The 15,686-nt window shown below is 42.8% G+C and overlaps 1 protein-coding gene across 6 annotated transcripts in view; it reads right to left on the reverse strand.

Moving 5' to 3' along the window:
* The window catches only part of DENND2B (DENN domain containing 2B), a 150,232-nt gene that overhangs the window by 110,168 nt on the left and 24,378 nt on the right, over positions 1 to 15,686 (reverse strand). For 3 of the 6 annotated variants that reach the window (XM_068685254.1, XM_068685258.1, XM_068685255.1), the window contains exon 2: positions 6,450 to 6,541. The gene's annotated coding sequence lies outside the window, so the exon portion shown is untranslated. Of the gene's footprint in view, positions 1 to 152; positions 175 to 5,737; positions 5,931 to 6,449; positions 6,542 to 15,686 lie in introns of those variants that run through there. The other 3 variants (XM_068685256.1, XM_068685260.1, XM_068685257.1) reach the window with 3 other exon arrangements.

Raw genomic sequence — 15,686 nt, forward strand, 5'->3', positions numbered from 1 at the left:
ATTTTATAGGGAGAATCAGCTATATGACAGAAAGGGTCTGTTAGGACCTCAGCTGCGTGTCCATTCCAGCATCACCTCCTCCACATCCCAACAGCAGCCTCTGCCTAGCCCACAGAGCCCACTGCTCACCCCATGCCATTCTTTGCTCTCACCTTTTCTAACTTCTGTGCCACAGAGTCCCAAGCAGAGGTAGAGCAAACAGTCCCAGGAGAGCAGGTACATTACAGCGTCATGGCAGAGGCTCACTGCAGTTGGAGAGGGAACACCCACGCAGATCATCTTGTGCAGAACCACGATCAGGCCTGGCTCTCCTTCCCTGCTGAAGACTCAGGCAAGGGAAAGAGCCTCCAGCAGGAGCTGTGCTTCAGCCGCCCATGCTGGGGAGCAGCGTCTGGCTTACAGGCAACTTGACAAGGGCAGTGCTTGCCACAGGAAAGGAGAGAAGTGGACAGACAGCTCTTTGTGCATGTCCAGAGGGTGATACCACTCAACTTGCAACCCTACTGCAATGTGCTGTTACTAATAAAAGAGCGCTGCAAAAATATCGTTTGCCCTTTGGTCTTCATATGTTCCCAAAAGTCAACCTGCTGCCCAAAGTGTGAGCTAGCAGGGTCAGTGCAATGGTGAAAAACAAGGTGATGCTGAACAAAGCAGCTCTAATCCAGAGAGCTGAATCCAGAGCATATCCAGTACCAAAAGTGTTTTTTCACTCTTCGTTCTGAAACCAACTTGACTTTTTTCTAAAGCCAGTACCAGAATGAGTCACCTGAAATTATTTTCAGGCAACTTTATGAAGACTGTATTTTAATGTGTCCTCTTCCTACTAAGAACATCCCAGGACACCCCGGGGGAGCTTTCTCAGGAAACGCTGGGTGAAAAGTGCAAGAGGCTGAGCTGTGCAGCTTCTCACCTACCCCAGCACAAGTTTGAACATGCTGACAGCAGAGCAGTATGAAGATGCTTTCGTCCCCTGCAAATCTTTTGGATAAACAAGATTGTGTTCTACATCAGAGATTTTCTTTTTAACTTTAATCAATACTTCCTTGGCTTGCCACTCTTGACAACTCAGCCATAAAACAGCTCTCTGGAATACTCCATTCAAATTAATCAGCTGTCAGCTCTTCTCCTTCTAAAACTAATAATAGCAGGTCTGCATGGGCCGGGCCTGTGTGAGACTGAAACACGGGAACACGAATTGTGCAGCTGCAAATGCTTCCATGCTGTTGCAGCTCTCAACTTGCATTTTGCTTTCTACCAAGGAGGCACAAAAGCGTATTGTATGGAGCACATTTTGCACCATCAAAATTGTCGACCTGTCCCCAGCCTGTCCCTACTGTGGTAAACGCGTAGTGATGCCTTTCCTCTTTCAAGCATGCTTCAAGGCAGGGGAGGGATGTTCTGGCCATAAACGAGCAGGCTCAGCTGGACCAGGAGCACAGGATAATTTGATGGCTTGTATCCTTTGGATGCCAGCTGCATAAAGGGTGCCAAATTGCACTTTTGCCATTGGCAGAAGTTTTAGCCTCTGATTCATCTTCTTGTCATCAAACTACACTGGGAGGTGCAGGGGGGAAACACAACAAAAACAAAACCAAAAAAAAAAACTGTTCAAGCTGGGAACTCTGCCTCTGACTGGATGGGGAAATGGGACTCCTTTGAACACCCCTTGCATACGGCAGTTTGGCTCCAAGTAGGCTGAGAGAATTCATGCTATGGGGCTGGAACTCAGAATAAGATCTGGCACTGGAGGAAAGCCAGCTGTGCAACACTCTCCTAGCTGCTTAGTAGCCTCTGTTGTTGTCACGTGAAACTGAGGAAAACCTGGGAGGTTCTGCTCCCAACGTGCTCGGGATAGGAGCACATTTGCAAAGCCTGCTGAAGGAACAGGAAAAGCACCTGCCTCTCCCAGGTCTGCCAGCAGCCAGTGCTATCAGGGGACTTTGCTCTACCAACAGAAGGTTCATTTTCAGCCTGAAAAATTAAAAAGAAAAAGAAAGGGGAAAGAAAAAAAATGCTTCTCAGGCTTTTAAGAGAAAGAAGTTTAAATCCCAGACCGGAAGCCTTAATTATAATGGATTTGTGTGAAAGTTGCCAGATCTCTCCCTGCTCTGTGATCAGGGCTGTGCCAAGAGTCTGCTTTGTGTCACGCTAGCAACTGCGTTAAGTTCAGAAAAGCAACTAGGTCAAAGATGCAAAGGCAGAACAGAGATCACTGATTAGCACTAATGAGCCCCTGCACTGCAGAGCAGAATGACAGTGCAATCAATTCAAGGTTCTTCCTGCAATTAAAGGTAGCCACGCTCATATCCAGCGTGTGCTGCCCAGATCAAATCATTTTGCACTTCACACGTTACACCTTCAAAAGTCACTCAGTCACCACGGCCAGAAGACAACACACAAGAAGAAAGAACAGTGCAACTGGTTGTTCACACTGGTGGAACCGAAATTAACTTACAGAAAATGGAGGAAAGATTTGAGCATCCTCCTGAGAAGCTCTTCCAAATATGCAGCCCTGTTGTTTTCAATCCACAAATTGTATCTATGGTAAGCATAAGGTTACATAAGGAAAACACTGATCTCACGTTCAAGAATTTAATGGTACACCTGACCACATCTGTAATGGGTTCTCTGACGATCACCCAGCCTTCAAACTGTAGAAGCAGAGACAACTATATTGTTTTTATAGTGTCTTAGACTTTCAGAAGAGAAAATGAAGACTTTAGTTAGTTAGAGAATGGAGTAAGAACAGAAACACGCACTGAATGACAAAGTCAGTAAAGTATGACAAAGTCAGTCCTAGACTTCTAGATAACTTCATTCACAAATCAGACTGTTTCCAGCTAATAAAGACAACCATGCACACAGCAATTAACCTGGAACTCACTGCAACTGACAACAGGGAAACATACACGTCAGCCTGTGGGGTAGATGGAGCATGAGCAGTTACACTAAAGATGATCTTATGGAAGATAAAACAAGCAATTAAAACTCAATATAAAAATTACTTGTTAGATAATCAAGGAGAGGCAAAAAAAAAAAAAAAAAACATTTCTGATTTCTGCCACATCCTTTCACTTTCCCTCTAAACTGCAATGAGGCAACACAGCTAATCCTATCAAAGAACACATCCAGCTCTCTGGAAAACTCTGAGACACTCACTATCCATGGACAGAATGCGGGCACAGAGCCCACGGAGAAAAGTGCATGGGACCAACAAGGTTCTCCTCAAGATGCACAGATGTAGGAGTACGTGCCCACAGGATCTGTGTTGCTCAGAGCCACTACTCCTACACAAACTGCTGTGACAACTCCACACAAGTTACTGGGTACAGCAGCAGCCTTCTTGAATTGTTTACTCCCTTAATGAATGGAAAAAAAATATAGTGTGCCAATGCCTGTGTGCAGCTGGCTACATTTAAGACCAGCCTTCATAGGTCAGCTAGCAGGTATCTTGTTATGAGTGCAGTTATAAATATATTACGAGTGATTAACTTTTTTAATTTCCTACTGGTAAGATCTATGTTGTATATTACATCTGCAAATTTCCTTTGGAGCTATTCAGAATGCTAGGACACTTGAAAATTATATTTAAGTACTAGGGAAATGATGTCTTGTATCATTTGACAAAGTAATAGGTAAATACTACAAGACAGCCACAATGGGAAATGCCACTTGGCCAGAAACACTGCGACAGAGCTCACCCGACTCCCTGCTGCATTGCACCACAGAAAAGGTAGACTTCAAAATGCAACTATTGCCTTCGGGATGCCCACTTTGCAACACCTGGCAGAGACCTCTCAGGTAGCAAACTGACTGTCTGCAAAACGTAAGCACTTGCAAGCAGCGGTTCAGATTTTGAACATCATCATCATCATTTCTGTCTTGGAAATTTCAGGGATGAATAGCATTTTTTCTACAAATGAGCCTTAAACTTAAGTAATCATCATGGAATTACTTCTTAAGGAGGAAGATTGTTTGAACTAATACATCAGCTCCCCAGATAATTAATTTTTGCTAAAGAATGGCACAAGGATTTCTTAATTAAAGTCCTCCCAATAATTAAACAGAGGAAAAGTTACTAATTTTTGAACCAGACTGTTCATTAATATTCACTCACAGCAGTATTTTATTTACAGAGTCATGCTGGCCAAATCTGGTTGAAAAGGGGGACAAAGTGTTAGACTGTGCTGATTAGTGATGGTTTCCCAGAAGACAGCTTGTCAGTTCTGTATGTGTGCTGCAGAAAGACTGCCTTCCCCGTGGCAGCCTCATGAGTACTCTGCTGAGGGATCACAGTGATAACAGTGTTTTCCCATGAAAGTCGTCCTGGAATTCTTCCTTGAAGCACATCTGATTCTGCCCTTTAATCGAGGAACAATTTGCACTCACACACACACGTAGAAATAATAGTCTTGTGTGGGGTGTAGAGGTGGACAGGTGGATTTGATTTCCTTTCACTGCACTTTTCCCTACCTAGAATGATGGTAGCAGAAAGCAGAAATAAGCATCATCATCATCTCCAGTGTGTGCTAGCAGCCACACGGAAGCCAGTCAGCAGTGTCTGGTATTGTTTGTTGGAATACAAAAGACTCTCTGTTTGGAAAGTTCAAGAAAGGAAAGTGAGAGCCTGTGGCCTGGTCCTGCAGTCAAAAGACTAAAACAGAGGCTGAGAAGTTCTCAAGCAGGCCCTTTGAAGTTGATGGGAAAACTCCCATGGACTCCAGCACACTTTGGATCACATCTGAAATGCACAGAAGGGAGCAAAGCAACATAAAAGTAGAAACAAGCGTCTGCTGCAGGAGAATTTTAAACAATGCAGGAGTGACCTAAACTCATCACAATTATCAGTACAGTGTATTTTTTATGATGTTCAACAAAGTAGAACTGTATCAATTTTCTAAGTCTCTTCATTAAGACACAGTAATTGTACATTAGTTATTAAAATGCCATGAATGCCACCCTAATATTGACTGTGAACTACAGCATTTAACAAACAACTCTGATTAAAGGGGAGGAAAAAGACTCTTTCAATTGCTGGATTTTAATTAAGGTTTTTTGCTGTATTTCCCTCCCAGCCCCTCCCAAAAAGGCTAGCTTAAAACTATGAAAAAAACACTCCAGGACTGAAAGCCGTATTAAGAACAATGCTGCCAGCATCATCTATTCATAAGCAGCAGATTGAGACAGAGCCCAACCCAGAAGAAACTCTTTAGCAGCACATCCTCCAAACAATTGGTAAAGGATCCCAAGCGTGTAGAGGTTCCAAATCCTCTGCTCAATTAAAATGCAATTAATTTTCTCATTAAAGATGCATATAGAAACATCCGGGGAAAAAAAAAAAGTTTCCTGAATTCTGTAACACTTCCATGATTATTTTCTTGCATACAGCAGTAATTTCTGCAGTGGTTTTGGTGTTTTCTAGGTCCTAATGACATTTTCAGGGAATTAAATTGTTAGAAACTTTTTTTTTTTTGAACACTTCTTGCAGCCTTTGCACAAGATTCAACAAAGAGCCAAAGCATCTATTTTTTTTTTTCCCAAAAAAAATGCAGGATGTTTCCTCTTTCACTGGCTAATAGAATCCAACTGTTGCTGCATGACATCATTCCCCAGAGCTAGGGAATCCAAGCTAGCACAGACACTCGGGCTGGGAGTAAACACCACAGAGAGGATTTTAAAAAAACATAAAGCACTCTAAAATGGGAGGAAATAACATTTAAAAAGCAGTTTTTGTTACCTGAAATTTGGAGCATTTCCCTTTCCACTCCATTCTCAGATTTGTATTTCCCAGACAAAACTCTGTCTTATGATCTGAGGCTACCAGAAAACCAGTCGTTTAGCGTCTAATACCTGCTGTGCTTCCCACAACTCCTTCATATGACCTTTCGCAGCACTGATTCCAGCTAAAATGATTGCAGAGAACACAGACTGGCCGGGCCAGTTGTCATGGAGATCTCTCTCTCTTTTTTCATACACACGCACGCGCGCGCACACACATTTAAACAATTCTGGGAGGCATCCACCAAACAGCATGCCTTTTCATCAGCTACGTTTTTGAAGCATTCCACCCCTCCTCCAAGCCCTCCCTTGAGTCAGCCCAGGAAGCTGAGCTTTGGTCATGAATCGATTGTTGAAATCAAAGATATTGCCTTTAAAAAGAAAACAACAATTCAGGATTAAAAAAAAAAAAAAGAAGAAGAAGAAGAAAAAAAAAGAGAGAGAGAGAAACAAAATGTAACACAGAACGTATACTTTTTTCCCCCAGGAAGGAAACCAGATGTTTGCTTGTCATAGCTCTGAACTAAAAGTGAATCTATCGCATTCAAGCCTGCAGGCTATTTGTCTTTGCGCAACTTGTTATGAATTTGATATCTGAAAGCACTAAGGCTTTGTTGAAACACAATCATGCAGGTTACATGAAATGCTGCTGGCATGGCCTGACTGCTTACCTTGTTCTTCTCCCAGTACCCAGCCAGTGACCTAATTAGCACAGGTATTATTCATCGTGGTCATTCAGGACTTCCTGTATCCTTTCATGTTTCTGTAATTAAGAAGAAAAATCTTCTGGTCAGGAGCATGCAATGCTTTTTGACAATGCAAACAAAGTGATCCCCCAGCTAAACAAGAAAGAGCAGATATATTTGGAATTTTTCTCATACTGGCTATAAGTTTACATGCCTCTTACCCAAAACTCAGTATCTCCCAGTTAAAGGAGAAACCCATTTCAATATTGGAGAGTTCAAGAACAGATTAATTTACCATATTCACTGGCAGCATGGTTGCAAAACCAAAGCTAATTCCAAACAAAGACACACAACATTTTTTCTTGGACAAAAAAAAAAATATATATATATATATTAAATTAATCCCCAGCAATGTCATATGGGAAAGCTTGAACTGAAAAGTTGCGAGAAAAAAATACTTTTTCTCTCTCTCTCTTTTTTTTTTTTTTCAAAGAGTATTAAGAAAATTCAGGAAAATATTTGGACTCAGAAGAACAGCACTGTGCCCAAAGTTTTTACACTTTGACAGACAACTTGGAGACTTACTCTTCAGAGGATTTAACCGGAGTCAGTCATTCAGAGTTTTAAAGCTGCAGAAAAGATACTAAAGGGACTGCGTGACTCTGCTTTCTGCAGTGAGTAGTATAAGCAAGAGTCCCTCTAGTGGGCATAAAAATATAAAGCTGACTGTGCAGTGCAAAGTAGGAAATTTATTTTTTCTCTGTTAACCATGTCACTGTGCTGCTATGATATTTCACCCCTGCATTATATATTTAAAATACAACCAGCATTTGCAACCACTTATGTGTTATTTACAAGTGTTAAATAACACTTCTGTGTTATTTACAACATACAAAAATGTGTACGAACATTACATAACCAACACAGGTAGGTTCACTCACAAGGAGACATAAAAAAGTTCCATCATATTTCTATTCAGTTTGTGTTTGTAGCTTGATAACAAAGGTGGGATACAAAAAAAGACCACAGACTGTCTGAGATAGCACACCAGCAAAGCCCAGCAGAACCATAGGAACCAAACATGACAAATCATTACATGTTTTTGTCTTGCAAAGTTCCCTTTGGTGTGTGACTGGGTTAAACTCACTGCATGCTGCAAGTGGGCACAGTTTCAGCCGTGTAACTGGGGAAAGGGGAAGGCAGGTAACTCCTCCCAAGAAAGGAATGTTTTACCCAGCACCAATGCAAAGGGAGTGCTCAAATACATGAAAGGAATAAAAACAATATATATATTTTAAGAACAACACTATGAATTGATCAATGGGCAGGTGAAGTGATCGGGTCTTGTCCATCAATCTCAGATTTCCTACAGACCCCATTACTGGTAATGCGGGAGCATATACCAACCATCTGCATCATGTCCTACTCCAGAGTTTATCACAAGGCTCTGTAGCACTTCATTAGGAGACCACATCTGCATCCATGGCAAGTATCTCAGGGGAACATGTGCTTCAGCATTTATAAACAACTGAAAACGCTCATTGCATTCAGTGCATACACTCAGTTACAGTCAACAGCTCCAGACAAAACAAATGAAGTAGTTAAAATATATCATGCATGCACAACTATGCAAGTACAAAGTACAGTAGTAGAACTACGGCCCACAGTTTGGTCTCAGGCAGGTAAATATGACCGGAGACCCCAGACAAGCACCTTTCTACCTTTCTGTTCCAAGCCTCACAAATACACTTCTGATTAACTCCTGGCCATGAGGCAAAATGTTTTGTTCAGGTTGGCCCATGTGAAACAAGAACCATGTCCATCTTTTTTTTTTTTTTTTTTTTTTTTTTTTTTTTCCCCTGGGCTCTTCTGTGAACACATCTACGCTCCAGAGCAAAACTTAGGGTAAGGACAGAATTTAGGATTACAGATAGAGGACAGGACGAACAGCTAATACTAGGTTAGTTGCAAAATAAAGAAAGAAATGTCATGGCTACACTGTGATCAGAAAGCATTAGAATATGTATCTTCATCCCCTGCAGTAGACAAACAACCCATTACTCACATATGGCTGATATTAAGTTTCTTATTTCCAATACACTTCCCTTTCCTCACTGGTTGGACATGCTCCTTCCTATGCTCTGTGGCCACAGGCACGAGATGCAGAAGCCACGTAACACGCACAGGAGCAGACATGCACCAAAAAGGATGAGAGCACAGCAAGAGCCCTCACCAGGGCACACCTGGTGTCTGTGGCCTTGGGATGAGGAATGGAAATATGAGCTGCTTACTCCACAAGCTGCATGGTCTCAGCTTCTTCACTGAATGCTTTTCAAATCACGCAGCCATCTTCAGCAACAAGAGAGGAAACAAACATCAGATTTGCTTCTAAATGACTCGTGACATTTTATTATTTTCACTTGGCAAGAACATAGCATCAACTTCGGGATATAAAAAGATGAAAATAGATAAGCTACAGACTAAGCCGCCCACAACAACAGCACAAATCTGTGGTAGGTTTATATTTCTTTGCACCTTTAAAAAAAATAAAAATAAAAATAATTTAAAAGTTTCACATAACAATACTTGCATACAATGATTTATGATTTTTCTACCCTCCTCGGATAGCTTCTTGCCTTTCACAGGGGGCTGCCTCTCCCCGTCTCCACTTTATTTCTCTTCCTGCTCATGTTGCCCCTACACCACAATCCAACCTTCTTTCTAGAGACCTCAGTGAATGTATATCAAATCAGACGGAGATAACCTTAAAACACAGCAGCAACAAGTTTAGCTCGAGTACCCTATCTTTCAACATTACACCCAACAGCATGGCAACGAGGCAAATGCCACAAGATGGCACATCCGACCCCCCACTGGGGGTCTCTGCTTTGTTGGCGTGAATAAAGCTTCCCCTGACTTCAGTGACACCCTAACTTCAAACTTCACTAGATCACGCTTTGCTGGAATTGTGGTATCACAGTAAGCAGTATAAAAATATGTCACGGCCCAGCAAACAATAAAGGAGTTGACCCAACACATGCAGCCCCGTGGTTTCAGTGGCACTGCACAGGCCTAAGATCAGTCAGCTACGAACTTGTCTTCCCCAGTTTCAGTATCAGAATCATTGCTCAGAGCATTTCCACCACTCTCTCTTCAAGCAGAATTAAAAATTTCCATGACTTCTTTAACAGCCCAACAAGGATCATGTTTGAAGCACTGTACTGACTTCACTAACCCAGAAAAAAAGTACACACACAGATGATATATATACACACACACAGACACACACACACACACCGTATGTATATAGGAAAGAACTAATCATAGCTGAGCACACTTTGGGATGTTGCCAGCCCCCTCATGGCTCTATATCCCAACTCAGTTTGGTCTCTTTTTGCACGTGAAAGCCTGCCATACCCGGGTCTGACTTGGACCTCTCAGCTGGGTGCAAGGTAAAAATTTGCCAAAGCTGCTGAGAGATTCAGTGAAATTAAGAGGATATCTGTACCTGGGAGGTCATGACAAGAACCTGACACACTTTCAACTCCTGTGTGAACACTCATTCAGAAATAAAGTAGATTTACATTGTGCCTATTATTGTTTTAGGCCTCGGTTCAGCAAAGCACTTAAACATTGACTTCAAAAGAACTTAAAAATATGCCAAACATGTGCTACAATATTTTACTGAAGTGGTTCTTTAGTAATATTGTATGTTTTAGAAAAGACAGACAGAAATAGATTTTATTTGGCAATTAAAGCTTTAAAATGCTATTTGGTGATATAACCGGGACACACTCCCCATGCCATACATACTAACGAGGCTGAAAAACTGCTGAGCAATAAGCTGAATAATTCCTTAATAAAACAAGTTTAAATCCGAACAATGCAGAACCAACTCACATAAATGCCTGGCCTGAGAATTACCCATACCTACAACCTGATTCATGACAGGAGACACACGTCACAGCTCACCCTGCTAGGAAAGCAGTGCGAAGCCCAACCAGCCATATACGAACTGGCGCCAGGCCCAGGCAGCCAGTTCAGCCAGCCCTCCACATCCCAGTGCTGCCAACTGCTTCAGGTGGCACCAGGCCAAGCCGTAGGGGTAACCAAAAGCTGGGAAGCTCATGTTAAAGAAGTCCTGCTACTCCTTAGTTCTCCCTGTCTCCAAGCCATCTGCATGCCTGCCAACACCCTTCCTGTGCGAGTCTGTGCTGCATCCCAGGCGTGCCCAAAAAGGTAGAGCAGGAAGCAGTGGGACCACAACTGGTAGAGGGGAGAAGCTCCTGAAGGGACACTTAGTTCTGTCTGGACAAAACAAGGCAACTTTGCTCTTTGTAGGTGTTAGATTCTTCCTATGCCACTTTTTACTGCATACATTTCCCTACTAAGCATGGAGTTGTGTCCCAAGAAGAGGGACAAATGAGACAAGCAGACTTCCTCTAGGAAGTGATACCAGCAGAGATGTCAATGAGTTGCTTGAAATTCCGCAGGAATTCTGGTTTAACCCTACATGAATGCAAGATATCTCAGTTTGTCTTTGTTCACCTCCCTTTCTTTTAAGTAACAGCCAAAGGACAAGTTTCTGTTGTCCTTGATCACAACGCACATCCTGCAATGCAACATGCTACACATGGGACTGGAGGGCAAGTGAAAAAACAGATCCCCTCACACCTGGAATTGCAATGCAAGCAGTATTCATGAGTCCAACTCCGGGAGCACTGCATTTTGTGTACAGCTGAACAAGTGCTGCAAAACTCTGATTTAACGTGAAGAGGCAGAATCCTTCTCAGAGCACATAAAGGATGGGAAAAGACAGACCCTTTAAGCTAAATCTCCACCTTTCAAACTGGTGTCAGGTAGCCCTTCCTGTACAAAACAACTTTCACAGAGAACAAAGATGCTGCTGGGAACAATTTCTGTTGCACTCATAAGGGGAAGAGCATCTCTTAGCCAGGAAAGCAAGGAACACAAGGACGCATCCATTCAATAATGCAGTGCTGGTTCTTAAGCAGAACATGCGTGCTGGTTGGGGTGATTTTTGTATGCTTTCCCACCCTGTACAAAACAGCTCTTAATTTAAACACAAAATGGGAAATCAGAGGGCCTAAGCCTGAGCATCCAGTATGACATCACCTTGTTTACATGAGAAAAAACACAACCGATAGCTCTGTGCTCTCTTTGAGCTTCTAAATAAAGAAATAAATAGATAAAAAACGGCAACGTGTTTTGTGATTCCTTTTGATCGCCAGCTATAAAAGTTCACAGGAAGTTTATGCAACCCCCTCTGACTGGATAGATCTTATCTTCCAAATCCTATTAGCCAAGAGACTCGAAAAAGAAAATGTCAGCCTGGCGTTCACTTGGACACAAAGGAATGACTTTGCTGTGGGATAACTTCTGCAATTGGCTTCCTTTATTTCAGTCATGACTGGAACCTTCAAGTTGGCCTGGAGATGTTGTGAAGTGCTGGTAACGTGCTGGGGGTGTCTGTGAGCCCTGCTTAGCATCTCTGGGGAGGAAGGGGACTGGGACACCAGTCCAGTGCTCCCCCAGATCACCTCCACCCCACAGAAACCAAAGCCAGCAACAGCATCTGTTTTCTTAGGCATATAATGAGTTTGTCTTCCATGCTCATAACAGCAGGCAGATTTTTCAAGCCACAGACAATAAAGTTATTTTCTCCTCTATTCTGGATAGAGCATATAAACAAAATATTACTTTGAATATACACAGCTCCTTTCATTCTTTCGTTCGTGGCCCTCTGTGCGCCTTACAGGTCTGGGTAAATGCCACTGCTGTCTGGCTGCCTGGAACAAAGGCGTTAAGCGGATTTGTGCACGAGGCTGCACATCGCTCCCCTCACAAACAGCGCACAGCTGGGCTCTGCCTGCGAGGCTCTGCTGCCTCCCGTGAGGTTGTGTTTAGGCCCCGCAAGGCAGTCAGGGCCAGCCCAGCTCCAAGGGACATTGGAACTTTTTTTGTTCCTAGAAAACTATTTGTTTGGGCATGGGAACTGCTGAAGTGAAGCTTGCCTTCTAGCTAGCTTCCAGTGCCGCAGAGGAAATGAAAATCAGTGACAGCGGAGTGGCTAGGACAAGCTTGTGCAAAACAAAAGTCATCCAAAACCAGACTGTGCAGACAGTTCAAAAATATTTGGTGAGCTTCAGAGAGATTTCTGAGTACCTTAGTGCTTCTTGGGTTCAGCGTAGTATGGAGATGGCCAAATGAGCCTTAGCCACAGAAGTCAGAACTGAAAGCAGCACAGCCCCAACTGCACAGGGCTTGAGCTATCACAGCTGCATTTTTTCAGGAAAGAAGCCGTGTCTCCACACAGTGCCCCCCTGCGCCATGGGGCTGTGCAGAGCTCTTGGAGTCAGCCCTAGGGCTCTGTGTGCCAAGCTCCATTGTGCGGCACAGACATCCCTGAGCAACACGCTGCAGACCACAGAGGAAGCATGTCCCAGCGCTGGGAATTCAGCTCCAAGTGCCTGAGCTCCAGATGAATGCCTTAAAAGCAAGGTCATTCTTCCCCCTCTGGCTCTGTGCATTTTTCCAAAAAGAGGCGGGGAAAGCTGCTGAAGACAGCCCCACATCCATGAAAGGTCTCTCCTCAAACCCTGGTTCAGTCTGCTGGGGAATCACACACCTACCAGTCTCCTCTTCCTCACTAAGAGTAGAAGTCATTATTTAAGGAAAAAAAAAAAAAAAAAAAATATATATATATATATATATATATTAAAAGTAGTAATTTTACTTTATTCTCATCAAAACAGATGCTTCAGAGATAACGTTGCCACTAAAAAGCATAATTTCTTCTTTTAATTACAGCATCTCCCATTTTAGAGACAAAAGAAAGGCAAGAATCAATGCTGTGTGGGGGTTGGTTTTTCTAACATCTAACTGAAAAGGGTGGAACTTGGGAAAGTACCAGTACTTTTCTTCCAAGTCTGGGAAAACTATACAGCTTATACAGGCCAGGACACCGTTATGGATATTTTTTGTTTAAAACACTGGATAAGGTCCATGCAGTCACGTGGCGTTCCCCATTGCTATATACATTGCTTTAAGGGGACAGACAGCTCCCAGGAACTGCTGCTGCTTGCTGAGGGCTGCTGAAACCCTACAACACCAGCTGGGCAGCAGCCATTCAGTGGGCAAAGACCGTGCATCAGAAAGCTTGCAAAAGATCTGGGTGCCAGTGAAGAAGTGCTGGCAAAAACCCTGCTGTAAGTCCAGATTTGTGGCGCAGCCCTGGCCTGTACCACCACACCAACATCCTTAGCTCAGTGCAGGGCCAGACATCTAAAGGCACTGACTATGCCCGATTAACAGCTGAGATTGAGACAGGTAACTTACCCTCGCAGCTGGGTGTGTGCGTGCTCGTTGCAAACACAGGTTAGTGCCCATGATGCTGGAAGCAGCCTATGGAAAATCTGAACCATAAGATTCAAACCATTAAGAGAGTGCATCGCAGCTTGCTTCGGGGAAAATTCCCCATTCAAGAACAGACATGCTGCTTACAACTTTAGTTTTCTAATTTCCTCATGTGTGAAAGTCTCATCAGTAAATATGAGAGCCATGTGCTTACTGGAAGTACAAAGCAATGCTCTCCATTTGCCAGAAAGATCTGAAAGGGCCTTTTTGCACATATATATGGGTGAAATCCGTGCTGTGAAGGAAACAGAGAAGGGACCCAACAAGGAGTCAGAAGAATCAAATGCTGTTCTTGATTTTGACCCCATCCAGTTAACTGACTTTGGACAATGTCCTTTACCCAGTAACGCAATACCTCTTTGGCTTTCTGAACCTCTGGCAACTCAGAAGCAAGCGTTACTGGAGCAACACAGCAAACTACAGTCTCACCACAAACTTCAAACAATATACATTGTTCTTCACATTTTACAATTCTGCACATAAATCAACCTCCAAGAAACTGTTTCCAGTTTCTTAACCTGTTCCACATCTATGCATTTTTGATACTCCCTTCAGCCTGGAAAAGGCCAAACACGTAGAAGTTTTCTTTGTCATCCCTACCACTGAAATAGAAACTTTCCTCACAATTTACACGGTCCCAGAACACAACAGAAGTGAATGTAGTCCTGAGGGAATGAAAGATTTAGACCATGTTTTCTCCTGCCTATGCATGAAATTAAATCACAAGTTTGCACCATTTTTCTTAGACAAAGATTTCACATCTGATCACTCTCTAAAATATTAGTTAGTTACACTGCAAAATTAAAAAAAAAAATAATAATGTACTGTAGGCCATTTTAAATATCCCCTTCATCCAGTTGCATTCAGAATAAGCTGTACTGCATCTGTCTTACAAGCACCTCCACAGTGGTTGAAATCACCCTACCCAGACTGGTGTTTTATCACCAATTTCATCTCTGATTTACTATGGTGTGACCTGGAGCAAATAGCAGCAATTCTAGTACCTCACCTCCTTCCGAGAGGCTCCCAAGTGTAGCTAATATGGCTTGCAAACAAACTCCAACCTAGACAATTCTGTGATTCTGTGAAAAAAAAAAAAAGGTCCCGAAGGCTCTGTTCTGTCATTCTGTGAAATGTTCAAAGCAGGATCTTGCATTCCCAGTTCCTAGACATCCAATGACACTCCTGGAAAGCCAGCATACCAACAAGGTGGAAATGAAGATGTTTCTAAAGCACAAACCCATTTTACATCCATTTGGAATGGTATTTAAAATACTTTAGGAAATTTAACTCTCTGCTGCAATTCAGCATGAGCCACAGGTACCTGAATCTGTTTTCTGTCTCGGTTTTCTCATCTCTGAAGACCTGGCCATAAATGAAGTTTATTAGAAATACTGTTAGTATAAATGTATTAAACTTTGTAAGGCGGCCTAAGATTGTTGGAAGGAAAGCACTGCTGTATTAAGAAAGAGGCTGACTGCACCCCCTTTTGATTTAACCACTTTCCCACTACTAACCCCATTTAGGAGGCTGTATTAATACAATCCTCAAATATTTTCACTATACAACTATAAAATCACAAGCTGGGCTAGGGAATGGAAAAGAAATGTCATGCACAGCCAGAGAATGAAAGTCAGCTGCCTGAACACTATCTCCCGGATAAAAGAGCAAGCCCATTAACACGGGAGGGTGATAACCCCCCCCCAACATGCAGCACAGCACCTCTGAAAGCAAAAAACAACAACAGCAGGCATTTGAGATGGAGAATGGAGCAGACTGCTATGA

This window comes from Anas acuta, chromosome 5 (genome assembly GCF_963932015.1).
Source record: "Anas acuta chromosome 5, bAnaAcu1.1, whole genome shotgun sequence".
In the NCBI taxonomy this organism is placed as follows: domain Eukaryota; kingdom Metazoa; phylum Chordata; class Aves; order Anseriformes; family Anatidae; genus Anas; species Anas acuta.